The following is a 23,773-nucleotide window of genomic DNA, read 5'->3' as shown; positions in this document are numbered from 1 at the left end:
AATGAAAGCATGGAGGGAGGGAGGGGAGGAGAGGGAAGGGAGGCTGCGAGGAGGGAACAGGGAAAGAAGAAACCCTTTAGCATGACGGCAGTGATCTAGGAAATGGGACCTCAGAGAAGGTACTGGAAAGAGAGTGTGCAACTGTATTCTGATTTTTTCCACTTCCCTCCACCCCCACCTCCAAATCATCCCTTCTGTGAAATAAAACCAGCCCAGTGCCAATACCATCTATCCACTAATTTAAGATTAGCAGTTCACAGAATTCATCAGAGCTCTGATTAGTGTATTATATTAATTTAGCACAAATAGTATCCAGAGCAAGGCTGCAGCCTTCCAAAATTATTTATTATGAGTATTCAATTTTTTTTGGTCAAATTGAATGCTTCACATGCAAATTAAACATTTAAATGTTGTGAAGAGGAGTCAGCAACCTATGGTTCCAATATTTGATTTGGAACAGAGCAAACGAGGCATCAGGGCTAACTGAACAAAACTGACAAGCGTCTTAGGTGTCCTCTGACCAAGAGCCATTTCCTGCTGCCCTTGCCCTTTCTCAAAGATCTGTCCTGCCAAAGTTAGGGCTTGCTAAAATGTTACATGATAGTGGCTCGTCTATTGAGCGGGATTTAAGATGACCCGCCATCATGCAAATTTAGTGTTTTGGAGGTTTTTTGTTTTGTTTTGTTGTTTTCAGAGAGAGGGAGAGTGACAACAGACCTGTTCTAGGGCCACAGGAAACCAAGCCACTACACTCACATGGGGGGGGGGGGTAGCACATTTCAGACATAAGGAACCTGGATTCAATTCCTGGCTTTTTCACTAACTTTGATTTGGGGAAGACATCAATTTTGGGGCCTCAATTTCCTTGCCTTTAAAATGTGTCTCAGCACAAACCAAGCATGCAAAATAAATGCTTGTCGAAGTCATCCATGCAACACATTTCCAATGAACCCACCAGGACGTATGCACAAGCCTCCGCATCTCCAGTCCCAGCTCTTCTTCATGATGCCAGCCTGCCACCATGGCTGCCCAAGCTGCTGGGGTTCCTTCTCTCCCTTTACGGGCCTGTGCCCAGCCAGCTGCATCCTAAAATGCAGGTCTGTGGCCAGTGCTGGACACCTACTAAATCCAGGTTCTTCAACACAGCTCCAACGATTCCCGCTCCACAAATCACACACATTTACACAACCTTCTCCTTCACCTTTGACACGTTTTGCAGATTTTAATAAAATGTTTTCCCTCCTTAGTGTCACAATAATGGCATACCTGTGTATTCCAAATAGAGTGATTAGGATAAATCTGAAATAACACGCAATCTATCACATTCCTTAAGGAAAAAGAAATTCTAAATTGCAAGTAACTAGCACTTACAATAATAACTTATTTTTATGACAGGAAATGTTCATGAAAAGTTGAAAAATAAATTCATGTGCATATAGCACATATAGCAAATCGTGTGTTTGAAACCCTAGCAATGACAACTAAAGTAATAAATGAACAAGTCCTTGTAATCACTGCTGGGGCTAATAGCAAATTCCTAGGTCTAGGCAAAGACCAAACTTCTAACATGTGCTCTGAGACTATTATTATCAGCCTGATGCCACTGGAGACCACAAGAGCCAAGTCTCATGTTTACTGAGTCCAGGCTCTGCCCGCTTCCAAAACATACCAGGGGAAATCCATCAGACCGCTCGCGGGTCACACGGACTACTTTCCTCCCCGCATCCAAACAGCTATCATTGCAGCAGTGGTTCTCAAGAGCACACCTGGAGGGCTTGTCAAAACACAGACTGATGGACATCTCGGCAGCTCAGGTCATGATCCCAGGGTCCTGGGATTTAGTCCCACATCGGGCTCCCTGCTTAGCAGGGAACCTGCTTCTCCCTCTCCCTCTGCTGCTCCCCCTGCTTGTGCTCTCTCTCTCTCTGTGACAAATAAATAAATAAAATCTTTAGAACACACACACAGATTGCTGGGCCCACCCCCAGCATTGCTGAGCATGTGGGGCCTGAGAATGTGCATTTCTATCCGGTTCCCAGTCAGGTGATCAGATGTGGCTGGTCTCAGGACCGCACATAAAGAGAACTATCGAACTACTTACTGTCCTAGCCGTCTCTAATTCTCGGGGTCTGGAGGAGGAGGCAAGGACTTCTTGCTCTTACCAATTTCCAGACCATCATTTCCTTACCACCTAAAAAAGAAAACAACAACAAAACCCTGTCCCTGAGGCCCATGTCACCCAAGTCTACTGCTCTCCCCCCACCTAGTCACTATGATGGATCACCCCCAGTGCCCCCTCCCCTTGGTGATGTCTTCACCTCCATACTAGCCATTACCACGTGACGTCAATATCTATCTGTGTGGCAAATGTGACAAGTTCTCTTTCGTTCCTTCATCCCCAGGGACCTTGTTCCGCTCCATCCTCTATCCAACATTCATTCTTATATCCCTACCGTGGATCTTCTTATAAACTCACCCTAATTCACCTTCCTAATCAAATCTTCATCCTTGCTGAAGTATCTCTGTAGCTTTCCTGACACAATCAACCTTACAGATTCTGTAACTCTGCTATGAAAGCTCTGTTTGCTTGAGCCCATCAGGAGAACTGCAGGATATCAAAAGATACCAAAAAGTATATTTCTTAAACACACACACACCTTTTTGTGTACATATAGCCTCCAAGGCAAACATGAGCAACTTTTACCACTTGAAACCTAATATTAAATAGCCAGTATTACCGACATAACAAAAGGCAACTCAGCAGGCATTGAGTAAAATCTCCTTAAACACAGCGCCCCCCACTGGGGAACACCACAGCCATAAGGGAAGATTGAGGTTGCACCGAACGTGCGATGCATAGGATAAAAACACCCACTTGGATCATAACCCTCCTATTTTTCCAGCTCAACAGTTTCTTCTTGGATCCTGTCCTTCTTCTACGTTCTTCTGAACCCCTTCTCACCTCCTGCCTTCACATCTTTCCATATCCATCTTAAGAGTCCACAGTTGCTCAGCGAAATCACTCCCTGACTCTCAAAACCCCTCGTCCCTCTATCCCCTCAGTGCATCCATCTGCCACAGTTGTCTCCCTGGATGAACACAATTATTCACCCTCTCCACGACTGGAAAAGCAGCGAGGCACACCAAATGAAATCACGCACAGCACGCAGTGGAGCCAACCCCAACCGACCCTCAGGGCTGCTTGTCAACCCCGCCCACGGCTCTAGAACACTCACTCTCCAGAACACTCACTCTCCCGTTCTCCACAAGGGCTAGTTCCAACATCTCTGCCCCTAAGGTAGTCTGTTTTCTCATACTCAGAAATGTCATAGCCTCTTACATCACAGAAAACAAAAGCCTCAGCAGGAAACTGTCTCCACCGCACTGCCAACCATCACCAACCTCCATTCACCCGCATCCACTCTCTGCTTTCCTCCCAATCCCTCGGCCCCTCCCCCTCCTCACCTTCTCCCTCTCCTGTCCCAGCAGCCTCGCAAGGCCAGAGCTAGCCCCTGCTCTTTCTCCTCCCCATCACAGAGGAAGTTCTCCACAGAGCTGTAATTTCACTGCCTTCACTTTCTGATGGCCCATTCTCTCCTCACGACCCGCAGGCTGCGACCTCGCTTCTGCACTGTAGCTGCTCTAATTGGCATGACCTAAGTCATGCCAATGACTTCTAGGTCACTGAAGCCCATGGAACATGCCCAGTCCTCGTCTTACTTGCCCTCCCTCGCGGAAGAATTCTCCCTCCTTAAACATTCTCCTTCCTTAACTTTCACTGCTTCAAAATCATCTCGTATTTCTACTTTTCTGGACTTTCTAATTCTCAAGCTCCTTTGCTAGTTCAGTCTCCTCTAGTTGACTTTTAAATGTGGAAATTCTGCATGCATGCCTTGGTCCTATGCCATCTCCCTAGCTGACTTTGAGCCACCCTCCATATGGCTTAAATTCTTCTCTCCTTTGAGGTCCAAACCCACATACTGGTCTACTCAATATCCCATGTGAACACTTATGGAAACCCCAAACTCTACATATATACAACTGAACCCACGATCTTTCCCCTCTCCTCTCTAGCTGTCCAAATCTCAGGAGCACTTCCGTCAAGCCAGCTGCTTAAATCAAAAACCTAGGATTCATCCTTGACTTCATTTTCTTCCTCTTTTCCCAAACACCCATCTCACAGAGTCTCTCCATCAGGCTGATGCACATGGGTCACAACTATGCCAAGATACAAATTCCCCTCAGGCCCTGGGTCATCCTTGTCTATTTCCCACAGCATGATATTTTTAAAAACCATTTATATGTGCCATGACATAAAAAATGGGAAACTGTGTCTCAGATCGTTCATATTTCTGCCTCCCTACTGGGATCAGCCAAATCCATGCTACCATCATTGCCTAGGCTACTATAATACTTTCACATACTTTAGTGCTCCAGTCAGCAGCCACGATATTTTTTCTCTCTTTTTTTAAAGATTTATTTATTTGAGAGACAAAGAGAGGGACTGTACAAGGAGTTGGGGAGGGGGAGGGAGAGAGAGAATCTCAAGCAGACTACCCTCTGAGCACGGAGTCTGATGTCCATCCCACGACCCTGAGATCATGACCTGAACCAAAATCAAGAGTTGGAGGCTTAACCAACTGAGCCACCCAGGCACCCCCACAATACCTTTTTTTTCAATCCGATTATATCATTACCCTCTAAAAACCCCTGAGTGGCTTCACACTATTCTTAGGATAAAATAAAACTCTTTGATGTGGTCTAAAAGACTCTGTTTGACATGGCCCCAGCCTACCACTCTGGCTTTCATTTTGTGTCATTTCCTGTAGCTGCGTATGTTCCAGATACAAAAAAAACTCCACCCTGCTCCGGTCCTGTTGCAGGGTCTCTGCACAGGCCACACCCTCTTCCTGAATGTCAACATTGGTGGACCACCGCGTGTCTGTCCCCAGCCTAGCTATCTCCTGCTTGCTCTGCTTAAATCCGGCCGCTTCAAAGAAGCCCTCCCAAAATACTGGGACAGCATTTTCTTTTTTTGTTGTCTTTTATTATTTCTTTTTTTAATTATTTTTTTCATCACGATAAGCATATTCTTTAATCCCAATCCCCTCTTTCCCCCATCCCCCACTCACCTCCCCTCCGGTAACCAACAGTTTGTTCTCTAGAGTTGAGTCTGTTTCTTGGTTTGCCTCTCTCTTTTTTCCTTGGCTGTTTTGTTTTGTTTCTTAAATTCCACATATGAGTGAAATCACATGGCATTTATCTTTCTCTGGCTGGTTTATTTCACTTAGCATTATATGGTCTAGCTCTACCTATGTTGTTGTAAATGGCAAGATTTCATTCTTTGCTATGGCTGAATAATATTCCATTATATACATAAACCACTTCTTCTTTATCCATTCATCTATCATTGGGCACTTGGGCTGCTTCCATAGTTTGGCTATTGTAAATAATGCTGCAATAAACACTGGGGTACATATATCCCTCTGAATGAGTGTTTGGTATTTTGAGGGTAAAGATCTGGTAGTGTGATTACTAGATCATAGGGTAGTTCTAGTTTTAATTTTTTGAGGAACCTCCATACTAATTTCCGGCGTGGCTGCACCAGTTTGCATTCCCACCAACAGTATAAGAGGGTTCCTTTTTTTCAACATCCTCACCAACATTTGTTATTTCTTGTGTTTTTGACTTCAGCCACTCTGACAGGTGTGAGGTGATATTTCATTGTAGTTTTGATTTGCATTTCCCTGATGATGAGTGATGTTGAGCGTCTTTTCATGTGTCTATTGGCCATCTGTATGTCTTCTTTGGAGAAATGTCTGTTCATGTCTTCTGCCTATTTTTTAATTGGAATATTTGTTTTTTGGGTGTTGATTGGAATCAGTTCTTTATATATTTTGGATACTAACCCCTTATCAGATACGTAATTGGCAAATATCTTCTCCCATTCCATAGACTGCCTTTCAGTTCTGCTGATTATTTTGCTTTGCAAAACTTTTTAGTTTGATGCAGTCCTGAAAGTTTATTTTAACTTTTATTTATAGACATATCTAGAAATGTGTTGCCATGGCCAATGTTAGAGAGATGACTGCCTGTTCTCTCTTCAAGGATTTTCATGGTTTCAGGTCTCACATTCAGGTCTTTACTCCATTTTGAATTTATTTTTGTGTATGGTGTAAAAAAGTTGTCCAGTTTCCCTAACACCATTTGTCGAAGAGACTATCCTTTTCCCATTATATATTCATTCCTGTGACAGCATTTTCTAATATGCTTTAACAGTAGTATGTACTTCTTCACAGAGTTATTTCATTGGTATTTAGTTCTTAATCTCTTTCTTCCTCCAGAATGCAAGTTTCACAAAGCCAAGGACTGCAACTGCCTTGTTCATTACTGTACATTTGCCTTATACCTTGTAAGAACTCCATGAACATTTGTTAAATGCATAAACTCCTTCTCAAATTCTTGATATTATATGAGTAATCAACCCTCTTTCTCCTAACACTTGAAAAACAAGGGTGCAAAGTTCAGTCTAACAAATGTCACGTCACTTCAAGTTTCCTCCAACTCCATGAATTATCTTAAAATTAATTCACAACAGGAAAAGACCTATGAATAGTTAAGAGAAATATTAAGAAAGAAGCCCAGCGTTTACCAAACACTGGTTATGAACTCAAGCTGGTCTATGACCAAGTTTTCATTGCTTTGTGTCCAATCAGTTCCTCACTGATCCACCTTTGCGAATGACACCTATGTTGAACATAAGAAGGCCCAAGTTAGAAGGACGCCGCAGTCCCATGCACCTGGCCCCACAGCCAGATGCCTCACACTGCTCTCCTGACTGACCCTGTACAGAAAAGACATGAGTGGCTGAGGGAGTGACAAGGGGTATTAGAATTTAGTAAAATAAACTTAAGAAGGTCATTTCCATTTTCACCAGTATAAGTAAGGGAAAGTGAAATATTAGCCGCACCTATCTATACCAGCCTCCCTTTACTGTTTGGAACCTTTATCACTCTTTGGAATTTCAGGCTGAGGAACCACTGTCCCAGCGTACACCTATGTTTGTGTTGTGGATTCAGTTGTTCTCTTCTGCAGTGATGAACACAGGTCCATCAACCAACCACCTTATGAATCTGTGATGTCCCAAAGCTCCATTGGTGAGATGCTAAAATCATGATATAATGGTAGTGAACTCCAAAAACTCATTTCTCACGCCAGGTCCAATGAGTTAGTGCTTTCGAATTAATTAATTCTCCCTACAGAGGACTCAAGAAAGAGAAAACACTTGGAGGAAAAAGCACTCCTTGGCTAATCGATCATCTGTATGTGGTAACAGTTATTAGTGGTGTTTAGTTATTATGGAGCTCAAAATCAGACAGTCTACTGCTGAACTGGGAGTAGCAGAAGGTATAGAGAAAACTAAGTTCTAGGGTCCACTCAGAAACTCTGAGGTAGTGAAAAGTTGTTCAAGCAAACAAAAAGTTCTTTTTTCAAAACTAAAACAGTAACATGAAAAAAAGCCTAGTCCCACTCATTTAACTCCAACTGTGAAGCAATGAGACTAGGTCACAAAGCCAATAGGCATGACCACAACTGATCTGCAACTGTGTCCCCAAAGGCTTTTTGACCTTAACGACTTTAGACAGCAAAAGATCCAAAGTTATCCTTCCTCACCAGTTTCCACTTCTAGGACAAAAGGATTCAACATTTATGACAGACTGTCCTATAGACGCAAATGGAGAGAGAAGGGAAGGAGTATATAAAGGCCCGAGGCACAAAGTATACAGTAGATCCAGGTGCCAACTGCAGAACATACGGGTTTTAGAGTCAAATTATTAGGAAATCATAGGCCAAAAACACAGAAGACGCAAGGAGGGCACTGCCCCAAAGCAGACCACAGAGAGAGAGCCTTTCCCCCACTTCAGGCCCTCTTGCCTCACTGCTAATAGGAGACAAGAAATTCTGCTTTGAAAATGAGATCTGATTTAAACCAAAGAGACAAGAAATGCAGGGTGACTGGCATGTTAAGGAATCGGTCCCAAAGATGGTCAAGAGCCTCTGTCACCCACAGACTAATCTAGTCCAGCTAAGCACAACGACTGGAAGAAAATGAAGCTTTCTATCATCGCTCTGTCAGATAAAGACTGCTAAATAAAACAGCTGCAAAACGTGGAAGCATCTTAGGACAGCCCATGAAAACCTGCCAGCATTTGACCATTGTGCCCCCTCCATGGCTGTCTCATATGCCTCAAAAAACAACATGAGTATTTTTCCAATGTTTTACTATGAACATTTTCAAACACACAACAAAGCTGAAAGAATTTTACAAAGAATACCCATATAATATCACTTTGCTTCTACCATGAACATTTTATTACAATGCTTACGGCGTGTCAATTCATCCTTCTACAGCCATATACTAGTCTACTTTATATGCATAAAATATCTCAAAATAGGTTGTAGACATTGGTTCCCAACCCCTAAGTACTTCAGCTTCTATATCGTAAGTTACAGTTCAATATTTATCGTTTTTAATGTGAAATTTACATGAAATGAAATGCTCTAATTTTAAGTGTACATTCTGAGTTTTCACAAAAATACACACTGTGTAACCCACATCCCTGTCAAAACATAGAACATTATTAACACCACCCCTAAGTTCTCTCATAGCCCTTGCCAGTCACCTTTCACCTCAACCCCAACCCCAGAGGCAGCCCGTTTGTTTTCTTTCTTCTTTTTCATTGCAGGTGGAAAAAATTCTGGAAGTTTCTTAAAATGGCATGGCACCATATGTGCTTATCTGTGTAAGGCTTCCCTCCCTTAGCTTTATGTTCCTGAGAGCCAAGGACGTTCTATGTAGTAGCAGTTCATTCTTTTCTGTTGCTGGGTAGTATTCTATTGTATATATTAGAGTATATCAGAGTGTAGCTGTTCTGCTATTGGTAGAAACCTGGACTTTTTCCCATTTTGGACTATTATAAACAAAGCTGATAGGAATATTACTGTACAAGACGATTGCTCACATATTAGAAATACATGCCCGCATATCTCTTGGGTTAAATCACTAGGAATAGCTGGATCACTGGGCCCATGTACATTCAGTATCATAAGCAACTGCCAGATTTTTCCCCAAGGTGGTTCTAGCATTTTATATACCTACTGAGAATGTATGAGAGCTCTTTTGTTCTAGGATCTTGCCAACATTTGGTGTTGTCAGTCTTTTTAACGTTGGCCATTCTGGTGAGTATGCAGTTATATCTCACTGTGGTTTAATTTGCATTCTCCTGAAGACCAACGTTTGAGCACTTTCTTGATGTGCTTACTGGCCATTTATCTTCTCTTGGGAACTGTCTGTTCAAATCTTTTGCCTATTTTTTCTTATTGCTTTTTAAAATTGAATTGTAGGAGTTCCTTGTATCTCCCAGACGCCTGTCCTTTAACAGAACTATATTTTACAAAATCTTCTGCCAGGCTGTGACTTTCCTATTCATTTTCTTAAAGCATCTTTTGATGGGTGAAAGTTTTTAATCTTGACGCTATCAAAATTTTATTTTTTATGTTTTATATATTACCAAACTGGGAAATCTAACTTAAACCTTAACAGGGTTCCATGGTTCACATTCTGAAGTGTGACATCTATTTCAGCTTGGATCTGTGACACACAATCACCGACAGAAGCCCTGTCACTGGCTCAAACACTGTGCCAGCGAGGAGAAAGGCCAGAAAGTCAGAGGCCAGGTCAGACATGATGTCAACTAAATGTAGTTTAGGGGCAGGTATCACAGCGAGCAAAGGCAAGAGAAACTGTGATAATTTTAAGGAATATTTTCATTAGCTATGATGAGTCACAAAAAAAATTTCTAAGCCAGTTCTTTTCCCCTCAAGTTCAACTGGATGGAATAAATCTAATTCCTCTGCCACCCAACAGCCCTGCCAACACTTGGCCCCTTGACTTTCTTTTGAAAACTAGTTTACCGGTGTATTTATTTGCATGTTTCCCCCCAACTTGTCATGACCCACAAACTTAAATTACCAGACCACTGAAGAAATCGAAAAGTTTCTCTTTACTGTAATCTTCACCCTGTACACCTGGTAAAATCTTTAGAAAATCACAAAAAGCAAAACATTTTAGAAAGAAAATACAGTTTACCTATGAGCCTTTGCGGGGGAAAATATAATTTAATTTAAAAAAATCTTTACGTGAAAGAGACATCAAGAATTTAAAGGTGGGCTGGAGGGTCAGTTTAAAGTCATTATTGGAACAAATTAGGAAAATCTGAATACAGACTTTAGGTTGGGTAACAGTACTAAAGGAGTGTTAAATTTCCTAAGCATGGTAATTACATTGTGATTATGCTGGAGCATATCCTTGTCCTTAGGGAAAAAAAAGCTGAAGGATGTTATTATGACTTAAAGTATTATGGGGTAAAGTATTATGATTTAACTTTCAAATGGTTCAACAGCAAAATGAATAAATACATAAAATGGTGTGTATGTGTCTAGAGAGAGAAATAGAGAATGCAAAGGCATCAAAATATTAACAACTGGTGACTCTAAATGGACTTTTCTTGTAAGTGTCTTAAAGGTTTGAATGTTTTCATATGAAAAAATTAGGAAAACACAGATTTCCAGGCCCATTCTAGTCCTGAAGAATCAGATGCTCCAGTGGGTTAGGGCTAAGAATCTGAAATGTCAAGAGCTCCAATGTTTTGTTTTGTTTTTAATAATTTTTATTTTGTTATATTAGTCACCATACAGTACATCCCCAGTTTTTGAAGAGCTCCAATGTTAACTCACGATTGGGTTCTGGATAAGTAAACAATTAAAAAAAAAAAAAAAGCTTCAAGTTTTAAAGACGCTTCTAGAGACAACTAGAAAAATCTGAATATGTAATTAGATAATTTCTTGGGTTTGAGAACTCTATTGTAGTAATGTAGGAGAACGTTCTTGTACTTAGGAGATACATAGGGAAGTAGATAAGCGAGTTAAATTGCTATGATGACTATAGCTTACTTTCAAAGAGACCCAAAAAACGAGAGAGAAAAAGATAAATAGAGCAAATACGGCAAAGTGCTAATGGCTGGTAAATCCAAGAAACAGTATACAACTCTTTCAATGTACGAAGCTTTTTCTGTTATACCGGTTTAAAAGTTTCAAAGCAGAAAGAAAAAATATAAAAATAAAAACAAAATTAAACTGGTTTTTAAAAAGAAGATACAAGGAGCTAAGGATCAAGTTCTAAATGAGGTGGTAAGGAAAAGGCCGTGAATCCAGCCACTGGTCTCAAACTTAATAAAAACCCAAGAGAAAGCTGTCTCTACTTGTCTCCTGCATGCAAGTTCCGCTCACAACCCTCCCTCTGCTTGCCGCAGTTTCTACCAGCTGCCCAGACTTTTGCCCCAAATGCACCTAAGAGAATAAACCCAACTCCCCCGCCAGGCAGAAGCTGCTCAAACCTCTGCAAATGGAGCTGTCCCCCCTGCACCCCAAACTCGCCACCCCCAGCATCTCCACCCCTGCCTCACACAATGGGCAACACCCCCTGCACCAAGGGCCTCCCCGAAAGCGCCTCGTCCTCTGAGCAGTCTACCATCACTGGCTCCCTCACAGCAGCCCCCCATCTGAAGACACGAGTCCAGAGCAGCCCACCCAACACTGGGATCTCCACCTCCCTCCCTCTGGTCGCTGAGAACACAAATACTGAAGGGGATTCTCCATTAAGTCATTTCATGCAGGCCAACTCCCTCGACTAAAAGCAAGTAAAACAACCAGCCCCCAACAAAATACTAGGCCTTAAAAAAGCAAAAACAAACAAAACCGATCCACTACTTCAAGCGTCTCCCAGCTTGTCCTCGAGGGTGAGTTCACTTTGCAAAAGCGTGCTAACCCTGTTAAAGTCCACCTTCCTAGCCAGGCCTTTCTTCTGCAGAGTGTGTCCTCCCCCCCACTCCGGGCACTAGGCTCCCCTCAGAGCTCGGCGCCACCCATCAATTCACTGAGCGCTAAGTGGGCAGGGCTCCCTTCCAGCTGACATCAGCCCGTTCAATCAGCGCTCTGTGGGGACCGTTCCACAGTCCGGCTGTGCTTCAAACCATATCAAATGACCATGTTTTGCCATCTTAGGCACAGGGAGATTTTCAGAGATGGTGTTAAATACCTTGGTGAAGTCAGGAAAAATATCAAGACTGTCCTGACCACTTAGCCTAGAAAGCTTAGCAAAATGCCTAATTAGTTTTTGTTTTCTTTTTAAACAAGTTGCACTTAGTAAACCTGTAGTGTCTCCTACTCTACATGGCTTTCTTTTCAATGCACTTAACACTAATTCTTCATCAGAGAATTTGCCCAGGGTTGTCATGAGACAACAGTTTAGTTGAACGTACACTTCTGAATCTACTTTTAAGAATGGGTCATTTGTCATGTGGGTGTATTTGCCATTTCTTCCAATTTTCATGATTCCCCAAAAGTTGACCATCCAGAAAACTTTAGTTGGGAGCTGTCGTTTTGAGTCTTAAAAAGGCTCAGATCATTCTCACGTTAGTCTTCCTCCGCAATCATGCGCGCTCATTCATTCAACAAACACTGCTCTGCAGCCTCAAGGACAATGACATTCCCAGAGGCTTGGTGCTAGACTCCACTGCTGTGTTCTCTCCCCACTGCTATGGGGCCCAGAGTACAGGAAGCCCTCATTACCTTCACTGGACAATTTACATGGGACTCCCACAAAAATCTAAAAATATAAATTACTTTTTGTCCCATCTAAATGGTAAAGCAAATGTAACATACATGAGTATTTTAAAAACAAAACCAAACCACACTTTGGTGGTGGACAGGCTGGTTCTGGGTGAGGGACGGGAACAGCCAGGGCAGGTACAGCCAGAATCCCATCAGCTTCACCATTTCGCTGCCCTGCCCCACACTCCAAGTCTGGCCATTCCCTCCTGATCCCACCTTAGTTCAAAACCAAAGTGATGGCCAATGTCATCTCATCACATGTTCTGAGATGTCATGTAACTCTCCTCTCGCTGACTCGTTTTGCCCTCAACTCCCTCCACAACCACTTCCTCAGCCCCAGCTTCAACAAATGCACCCCCCTTCCCATGACTAAAGTCACCAAGTCTCCCACTGTCCTGAGCTCAGGAGACACTGCAGCAAACACTGTTCAAATACCGGTCTCTTGGCGATATTCCAGAATAACCCAGTATGTTGCTGACGGCCCACAGGAGTATGACCCCGAGAAGATCTGACTAGCTAAAAAGGCCAAAGTCTCAAAGATCTATGCAAGTTATAGAGAAACTGATGTTTAGGCAGAAAGCACAGGTCCCCTTTACAGGGGCCGTCCTTCTGATCAGGTGAGGCCTCTCCTGTAGCAGTGGGGAGATATTTTAATACCATCCTGGATAAAAGTATTGCCCTTAAATGGAACATTTCTGGTCAACATAATTCAGATCAGCAAAATAACGCACTTTCAGCTCTATAAGCTAATATCAATTTTAAGGCATAAAGCAATAAAAATCAAAGGATGGTAAATTTTATGCATCTGAATATTCACTCATTCAACAAGTACTCTTGTAAACCCTACCCTATGCTGCAGCAATGAACAAGAGAGGCCACTTAGCTTACAGCCCCAGCAGAGGAGAAAACCAAATGAAAATAAAATAAAAATTCACTTTGCTAAGTACTATATTAGGGTATACATCCCATATGGATAAAAATAATCACTTGGGAAGAATCATAATCTTGAATTTTAAAGATACGGCACTGTAAGGTACAATCTGTTCTGAAATCTTCCTTATAAATGTTAGCATTGTTCACTTCATAGTTTCTTTATTTTTTAATCAAAACCGACAAAACCTTGGGGGCATCTCTGTGGCTCAGTCGGTTGGGCATCTGCCTTCAGCTCAGGTCGTCATTCCGGGGTTCCTGGGGTGGGGCTGTGCGGCAGGCTCCCTGTTGAGTGGGGAGTTTGCAATCCCCCTGCTTGTGCTCTCTTCTTTTAAATAAATAAATTCTTAAAAAAAAAAAAAAACACAACTAACAAAATCTTTATCTTTTTTTTTAAGATTTTGTTTATTCGAGAGAGAGATTGAGCACAAGCAGAAGGGGCAGAGGGAGAAGGAGAGAGAATCTAACGCAGACTGCACACTGAATGTGGAGCCCGACACGGGGCTTGATCCCAGAACCCCGAGATCACAACCGGAGCTGAAACCAAGAGTGGGATGCTTAACCACCTGAGCCACCCAGGCACCTCAAAACTAACAAAACCTTATCTTAAGTCAAGGAGGAAATATTCATAATTCTTACAAAGGAATTTTAAAAGTCAAAAAGAAAAAGGGAACAAAAATTCAGTTGAATTTCATTGTTCACATAAGTATTTCTGGCCTATCTTTGAGTCATATCTAAAAATAAAGTAATGGGAAAATCTGTATCTTACAAAGTAGACAGAGCTTTTCCAATTCCACAAAACACAGAACAAATAAAATGCCTGCTTCTGGGGCGCCTGGGTGGCACAGCGGTTAAGCGTCTGCCTTCGGCTCAGGGCGTGATCCCGGCATTATGGGATCGAGCCCCACATCAGGCTCCTCCGCTATGAGCCTGCTTCTTCCTCTCCCACTCCCCCTGCTTGTGTTCCCTCTCTTGCTGGCTGTCTCTATCTCTGTCGAATAAATAAATAAAAACTTAAAAAAAAAAAAAATGCCTGCTTCTGCCGAACCCCCTTCCCCGCCAGAATGTACGAACTGTCAAAAAGAACATGAGGGATGAGAATGGCTTCCGGGGACACAGCTACTACTGTGTGGAAACAATGTGCATGGTGCCCAAACAGGACCTATGAAAGGACCTGACCTATTTAAACGATTCTCCACATCGATGAAGTATGCACACACCAATAATTCTGCTGTGTATTTCTTCAGCTCCAACACTTACAACATCAGTAAGAATTTTTTTATCTGCTTTCTTGCCCATAATATCAACCTGGGAAAAAGAAGCCACCCATGTAATGCATAATATCTGAGCCCTTACTACATTCAAGGCAGTGCAGAATAACACAAAAACACCGCCTCTACCCTCAGGGGCCCTTTTGATCTACTGGAAGGAAGGCAGGCTTCTACCTGTGTTCATTCATTACAATATTTACTGAGCACCTACTATGTCCAGACAATCATCTAAGCACTAGAGATAAAAAGAAAACAAACCATGGGGTTTGCCTGTATAAACATTAAAAGTAACTCTCTCGACTTTACTCTAGAGCAGGGTTAGCAAATTACAGCCTACCTCCCACTTCTGTATGGACCATGAGCTTATGAATGTTTCCACCTTTTAGATCAAGTGAAAAGAAATCAAAGACGGAAACTTATTAGCAGGAGAAAATGGTATGAAATTCAAATGTCCGCATCCATGAAGTTTTACTGGAACCCGGCTGCAGCTGTCTGCTTACACTGCTGTCTGTGGCTGCTTCACGCTACAGTAGCAGAGCTGAGCAGTTGCAAGGGGGAGTGTATGACTGGCAAAGCTGACCCCTGATCTAAACAATTGTGGGAATCCCCCCACAGCCAGTGATGGCTGAGACAGGCAGGCCTAAGCCAGTCGAGACCAATAAGCAGCACGTGCAAATGAGAAAAAGGAGCAAATGAGAAAAAGGAACCCCTTTCTTCCCCCTGAACATGAATAAGGAAGCATGCAATCCCAACTGCCACTGGCTACCATCCTGGCTCCAGGAGAGGAACCAGAGTCAAGATGACACCTATGCTGAGAATGAGAGCAGAGAAGCAGAAGGAACACGAGTCCCCAAAGACATTTCAAGCCACTGATCATACCGCATCTGGAATGATCATATCACATCTTTTTAAAGGAAGTGAATTCCTAATTGTTTATGGAAGTTTGAGTCTGGTATCTGTTCCTAACGTAGGAACTTACAAGCAAGAATGGAAGACCACCGATCACTGTAGTCCAAAACAAACGTCTGTTCTGTTCATGGGAATATCACCATCACTACATTTAATAACTGTATTAATGAAATGCTTACTATGTGACACTTTACAGTCAATCTTTGTAACTATGATGCAAGTACTGTTACCCTTATTTTGAAGATGGAGAAAAGTTAAAGATTCTAAGAGAGGTCCGATGACTTTATTGAAGGTCAACCATGAGTGGCAGAGCTAGTACTCGAGTCCAGTCCAGTCTGATATTTTGTTGTCCGATACCTGATACACTTTCATCTCCTGAAGATGCTAAAATAGTGGTATGTGAAGAGTGCCACAGAACCTCGTGCTTGGGGGCACGGGGGTTACAAAGCCTAGGGTATGGGAAGACACAGAAGAGAGAGCAGGAAGGACTAATGAAGGAGCGAACTTGGGAATGATATTTAGTAGGAGTTAGGCAGAGAAAGGCAAAGCAAGGAGCTGTCCTAGAAGAAACAGCATGTGTACAGTCAGAGACTACAGAAAGTAACTGACTATGGCTTAATCAGTATAAACGAAGAGAGGGAAGCAGTGAATGGAAGAGTAAGAGGGGCAAGATCGTGCAATGTTCCTTAGACCATGCTACAGAATTTAAACTGCATCTTGAGTCCCTGAAGAAGCACTCGAGATTTTCAAATCAAGAAGGGGCATGACCTGATTTCCACTTTATAAAGATGGCTATGACAGAGATGAAATAGGACCAGTTAGGGGTAATCCAAGCAACAACTAAAGGATCTAAAATAAAATGTTCAACTGAAGGAGCTCTAGAGTCAGAACTGAGATCCCAACTCCAGTTCCCACTGTTATGAGCTCCATGATCTTTGACAAATTAACCTAAGCTTCTATTTCTTCACCTACAAAAAGATGAGGTAGAGAATTACTATGAGAATTAAATGCTAAGCTAAAGCAGCACACAATGTCTGACAGAGTACGCACGCACTAAGTGGCAGCTAGATTCGTCCTCTACCATTACTGTTATCAGTCAAGTTTTCCCAGCTCGGGAGCACCAAGCACTGGAAGCCATCAACAGATAGTAGTTACAGCTCGGGAAGTATGTAGCATGGGATTAGAACAGGGCCCAGCAAAGAATCCTGGGGAAGACTCTCCTTCAGGGAGCAGATGAAAGGAACAAGAGTCCAGTCGATCTGGGGTTAAAGCAGTCTCTGTTGACTGACCAGAAAAACTTGAAGGGAAGGAGAGAAGAAAAGGAGCCCATATTATTCATTTGTGATATTTGGGTGGGTACAGGAGGCAGAGTAGAAGGAGGTTTTGTGTTTTGTTTTTTCATTAAATGAAAAAAACTAAAGAAAGGGGAATAGGCTATGGAAAGGGGTAGAGAAGGAGAATTCTCAGGGGTAGGTAAGTGATGGCTCAGGTCTGTGAGAACATGGTGAGGGTTCCCTTGGGCGGCCCAGGCTCCTGTCCTAGCCTTTGCTTTTCTCCTAGGTAAGTGGGGGCCCAGAGGTCTATAACAGCTGCGACTGCCAAAATTTTAAATTCTTTCTATCTGTGGTACTGGCTCTTCTCCACTCACCCTCCACCCTACTGGGCCTCCTCCTCAGTCTAAAGAAAGAAAAGGGGCTGTACTAAACTACACATGAGCTCAGTTCTTGCTTTCTCTCACGGGCAAATTAGAGGAATATCCTGTCAAGATTCTCAACTGTACTGGCTTTTGCAGCCATCCCTGGTCCCAGACCCGTTTCCCCACCTGGGGCGGGGGCTGGGGGGGAGCATAAATCAGCCTCATGTCAGTTGGCTCCCAATGTCATGAACATCAGAGGTCAAACCCCACCCATCATGCATGAGATGAGAGACTTTTTTTTTAAGATTTATTTATTTATTTAGAGAGAAAGAGAGAAAGAGAAAGAGCCCGTGTGTAGGGGGGGGGGTTGAGGGAGAGGGAGAGAGAATCCTCAAGCAAACATCCCGCTGAGGGCAGAGCCCGACTTGGGGCTCGACCCCAGGACCCTAAGATCAGGACCTGAGCCAAAATCAAGAGTTGGCTGCTTAACTGACAGCCTACCCAGGTGCCCTGAGATGAGACACTCCTGAAGGATGTCCCTTATTTCTCCACACAATGGGAGAAAGTCATCTGTCAAAATGCAATGGGAAGTAGTGAGGCATTGAGCTCAAGGAGTTGAAGATTTAAATAGCTAGTACTGAAAACAAGCATAAACATCAACTAAGAACACAGAGGACTGCAAGACATTGCTGAGGGGCCAGCTGAGGAGGAAGGTCTCAAATACGTCTAATTTATTGCAAATCAGTGCTTTCCTGAGCTACTGAACAGTTCTTTATCTTACTCAATCTTACTCGACTTTACTCTGTCCTTATTCAGTCATCTTAAATGTCTCATTGATCACGAGAGAATTCTGGAAAAGTAGCTGGGGACTTATTAGCACAAATACTATACCACTTCTAAAAGAAAAAAAATACAAGTTGCTTTATGAGCCTTGCAACTTCACATACATGAATTTCACCTTAAAGATGTCCTACCTTTATAATTTTACGGAACAAAATGGAAATGGCAACACAGGGCACATCAATGTTTGCACATAAATCTACTAGTACCTTCATATGAGACACAGAGTCCTTCGGTAACTGTTATCTCAGATCTGTGTCAGGTACCCTAGACCTCCAGGTATATTTACTGGTTACGACTAAAGAGACTGAGTAGTTAAAACCCATAAAATAATCAAATAAACCTGAAAGTTCCAGAAAACAAGCATCATGTTCTACTCATGAAGAGAGTCAGTTCATTTTGAACAAAGTAATATATCCAGTGCTAGTCATTACCATTTAGGCAGGAAAATGGGCACCATACCAAGTCAACCCAACCAAATTACCAGGATCAAACGGCTTACCTTCTCACAGGTATTAGAATATCCAGTCTATTTTATAAAGACTTTTCACTTTAATAAAAGAAGAAATTCTGTCTAAAAAATAACTAGAATTTAAAAAAAAATTTTTTTTTATTGAGGGAGAGAGAATGAGAATGAGCAGGGGAAGGGCACAGAAAGGGAGAAGTAGACCCCCCCACTGAGCAGGGAGCCCTCCGTGGAGCTTGATCCCAGGACCCTGGGATCATGACCTGAGCCAAAAGCAGATGCTTAAGTGACTGAGCCACCCAGGTGCCCAAAAATGACTAGAATTTAAAGATATTTAAAATTTAGAGGGGCCTGGGTGGCCCAGTTGGTTAAATGTCGGACTCTTGATTTTGGCTCAGGTTACGAGCTCAGGGTCATGAGATGGAGCCCTGTGTTGGGCTCCAGGCTGGGCATGGAAGCTGTTTAAAATCTTCTCCGTCCCTCTGCACCACACTCCCACTTGCATGTGTGCTCTCTCTCTCTCTCAAAAAAAATCCCAAAACTTCTAAAAGACAGTAAAACAGGACAGCTTTGGTAACTTGAAAATAGGGGAAAAAAGAAAATAGGCAAAGTTTCTTAGACAAGATAAAGAAAGCAAAAACCATTAAAAAGCGAAGGAAACATCAACATAAAAATATTTAGTCTTCAAAAGATACTATTTTTAGGGGCGCCTGGGTGGCACAGCGGTTGAGCGTCTGCCTTCGGCTCAGGGCGTGATCCCGGCGTTATGGGATCGAGCCCCACATCAGGCTCCTCCGCTATGAGCCTGCTTCTTCCTCTCCCACTCCCCCTGCTTGTGTTCCCTCTCTCGCTGGCTGTCTCTATCTGTGTTAAATAAATAAATAAAATCTTAAAAAAAAAAAAAAAAGATACTATTTTTAAAAAGGTAAGCTATAGACTGGAAGAAATTATTTGCAATACGTATATCTGAAAAGAACTTCTATCTGGGATATACAAAAGCTACAACTCAATTACAAAAAGACCAAAAAAAAAAAAAAAAAGCAATAAAAAATAGGCAAAAGAGGTAAACAGAAACTTTGCAAAAGAAGTTAATGTATATGACCAATAAGCACAAGAAAAAGTACCTGACGTCACTAGTCATCAGGGAAGTGTAATTTTAAACTACAATGAGAAGCCACCTACACCCACCAGAATGGCTAAAATTAAGAAGACTGACAACACCAAATGTTGGTGCAGATGCAGAAAAACTAGAATTCCCACACGCTGTTGGTGGGAGTGTAAAATATATTGTACAACCACTCTGGAAAATAATTTGGCAGTTCTTTTACAAAACTAAACAAACACCTACCTTATAACCCAGTAATGCCTCTCCTAGGTATTTACTCAGAGTAAGGAAGACATACATTCACTAAAAAAAAAAAAAAAAAGTCTCCAATATTACAATATTCATGGAATGTTCTTCGTAATAGTCCAAACAAGGAAAAGCCCAAGTGTCCATTGGTAAAAGACCAGAGAAACATATCGTGCTCTGGTCACACAAGGCACTACTTGGCAACAAATACAAGGTACTCATACATGTGACATGAGTGAACCTCAAAAATACGCTGACTCGATGATGTAAACAAAAAGTGCTTACAAGGGGCGCCTGGGTGGCACAGCGGTTAAGCCTCTGCCTTTGGCTCAGGGCGTGATCCCGGCGTTATGGGATCGAGCCCCACATCAGGCTCCTCCGCTATGAGCCTGCTTCTTCCTCTCCCACCCCCCCTGCTTGTGTTCCCTCTCTCGCTGGCTGTCTCTATCTCTGTCGAATAAATAAATAAAATCTTTTTAAAAAAAAAAAAAAGTGCTTACAAAACACAGTTCCAAAACAGACAACACCAATCTACGGTGAAAACATTCCTACAATGATTGCTTCTCAAGGCAGAGGTGGTAGCAAAGAAGGGACTGGAGTTTTCAGAGGTGACAGACATATTCTTTATCTTAACAGGTTGTTTGGGTTACACAGATGTAAACATTTTTTATAAAGACTATTTGAGAATAATACACTAAGATGTGTGCGATTCACTGCAAACAACGATAAACAAATGTTGAGCTCTAGTTAATGTCAGACATCTAAATGTTTAGGAGTGACGTATACTGATGGCTACAACTTACTTAGGGATGCATAAAAAACAGATTAATTGACTGATATGTTATAAAGCAAATATATTAAATGTTAACCACTGTAAAATCTAGGTGGTAGGGTCATTATATGATTCTTTTAACTTGGGTGCATATTCTAAATTTTTCATAATAAAATATTAGTTTAAAAATATAAATACATGAAGTACACAGGCTAAATGTAATAAAAGATGCATATAACTTTTGGATAAAAATCAATGATAAGACTTAAATAAACAGGAAATTATACTATGTTCACATATAGGAAGACCTGGTTTTATAAATGGTATTTGTCCCAAATTATGCTAATATTAAATACAACTCCAGTCAAAATCCTGCAAACACTTCTCATGAAACTAACTTGGTAAGCTCACGCTAAACGGTACAGTCATGCACAAGGAAAGGTCCAAACACAGCAAGGACACTGGTAAAGAGACAAGGCAGGGGACTTGCCTGATCTGATCTGCTCTAGAGTGACTCAATGAGGTATTGCTCCTACATGCTTGGACTAAAACAGAGCCACACAGATTTACACACAATACATGACACCACAGATTAGCGTAGAAAGAAGACACTTTGACTGATAGTACAGGAAATTTTCATCACCCATTTTAAAAAAATATTGAATTAGATCTCTACCTCATAATATATACAATAAAATCTACACTTAGTAATTTAGAGATCTACATGTGAAAAGACATTTTGTCTTTTAAGACATCTTAGAAGAAATAAGAGAATGTTTTATGATCTCTGTTTTAGAAAGGATGTCTTAAAGCACAAAGGTACAAACCATAAAGTATGAATTATAATATTGATATGTTAAAATCTTAAAATTCTGTTCAACTAAATATACTACAGAAATGACAAGACAAATAATCAGATTGGGAGAAGCCCTTCACCTTCCAAATAATCAAAAGGTTCAGGATATAGAAAAGAAATTCTACAAATCAAAATGAAAAATACAAAACAAAACAAAACCACCACCACCACACACCAGAAAAGCAGACACGCTCAATGAACAGACAACTCACAGAACAGGAAATGGCTATTCTCAGGAGTAATCTCACTGCTGATCAAGTAAATGCAAGTTGAAACCACAAGATAACGACATCACACCCACTAAACCTGCGAATATTAGGCCTCACCAAATGTTGGTAATGCGGTTACGGTTACGGCAAAAAGGAGCTGTCTCCTGTGTGAGTGGGAGTGTAAACCTAACACGACAATGTAGATGGCAGGAGCAAGTAAAGGTTAACAGGTGCATTTTTATGACCACCAACGCCAAACTAGAAAAACCCTTTGGAATGTACACAAGGGGATGGGCAGCCGCAAGAGTGTTCAGAGCAGCAGTGTCTGAAAGAAAACTCAACAAGCCAAGTGGTCTTTGACAGCAGCACGGCTAAGCCAAAAGTGGCACATTCATACAGCGAGGAGCGGCCTATGCGAAAACAAAGAGCTGGCGGAATCCCAAACAAATGGTGGCAAGCTAGTCTGCCAAGTATAAGCCTGGTCCCAAAGCTTTTCGCGTGTGGAACACAAAGATGCATAGACACACTTCCTAAACAGCTTTCATCTATACAGCTTTTTGACAATAGATGTGTTTACACAAATGGACGCCTAGTTACATAATGTGCAACGTGACATTATATAATATATTATTACTTCGGTGCCTATACATTATAAAGAAGTGCAGGAGAATAATGGTCACAAACCTGTAAGAGTGGCTGGGGAGGGATAACACAGGCGAGGAGAAACCAAGAATTTGGCAACGTTCTATTTCTTCACCTGGACAGCGGCTAGGTCTTAAACATGCAATATTTCAAAGAGGTAAGTTTTTAAGGACAGTACATAGAAATCTGTGTGTTCTAGAACTTAGGGACATGGCTCACCAACAAAAAAGCATGAGTTAATTTCTAAAACTCAGAAAGTGACAATCATTCAAATCAACTTGATTCAAAGAATGGAAAAGTAAAGTTAAATGCTAGATACTCTTTTGACACATATTTACAACACAGATTTTTATTTTCATGTAAGAAAAAAAAACCTGACTGCTCCTAAATAAGATTTACATGTGAACGTTAAGACCAAAAGGGCTTTCCAGTGTATCTTTTCAGGAAACGTGAGATTTAAAACAGGGTGAAAAATGGGGAGAAGGGGAGGGAACTGTGTATATTAGTGATATGATAAACAAGAAACAGAAGTTAGAGTATAACGTCAAGACAGCACTGAGTCTACACCCTACTGGCTATGGAATCAAATTACTTTATCGAACAATATTCTTTCACTTTAAAATGAAGACTGATGCTTGCTGGCTTCCATACAGAATGAGTCACTGGGTTAAATGTGCAGGCACATATGTGGGAGAGAAGTGCTGGCATTTCTCCAAGCCCTGCAAGAGTGCCTTCCACCCTGCTATAACTGGACACCCCTCCACCATCAGCCCGGCCCCAATTAATTCACAAACCCTCTCTGCTTTAGGGCACAGAGAGCATCTATGGCAGATGATGACAGTTACACTATGGCCAGAATGACTAGACAAGCCACCTGGACCTCACAAGGGGCCAAAGAACAGCCTAACCCTTCAAAAGTCCTTATGTAACTTTCTTTAAAAAGATTTATTCACCAAGTTAGTTCAAATTTGCCTCTGAGTCTGAAAGGTCATCCATAGCAAATTCGTCCTCAAGGGTCATCAATCTCATCAGAACTAAATTGCATTTGGTGATTTGCCATTAAGAGATAACCACTTCGGCCAAAGATAACTAAGACACATCCCTGAAAAACACAAGTATCAAATGCAGACCAAATGCCTGAAGCTCTCCCATTTCAGGA

General features: G+C 41.8%; 1 protein-coding gene across 2 annotated transcripts in view; it reads right to left on the bottom strand.

Annotated features, from left to right (window-relative positions):
- Positions 1 to 23,773, bottom strand: part of ASPH (aspartate beta-hydroxylase) — a 211,767-nt gene that overhangs the window by 182,841 nt on the left and 5,153 nt on the right. The gene's annotated exons all lie outside the window — the stretch shown is intronic.

The sequence above is a fragment of the Ursus americanus genome, chromosome 9 (assembly GCF_024610735.1).
Source record: "Ursus americanus isolate L20-20 chromosome 9, mUrsAme1.1.p, whole genome shotgun sequence".
Taxonomy (NCBI): Eukaryota; Metazoa; Chordata; class Mammalia; order Carnivora; family Ursidae; genus Ursus; species Ursus americanus.
This window is presented reverse-complemented; position numbering and strand designations above follow the sequence as displayed.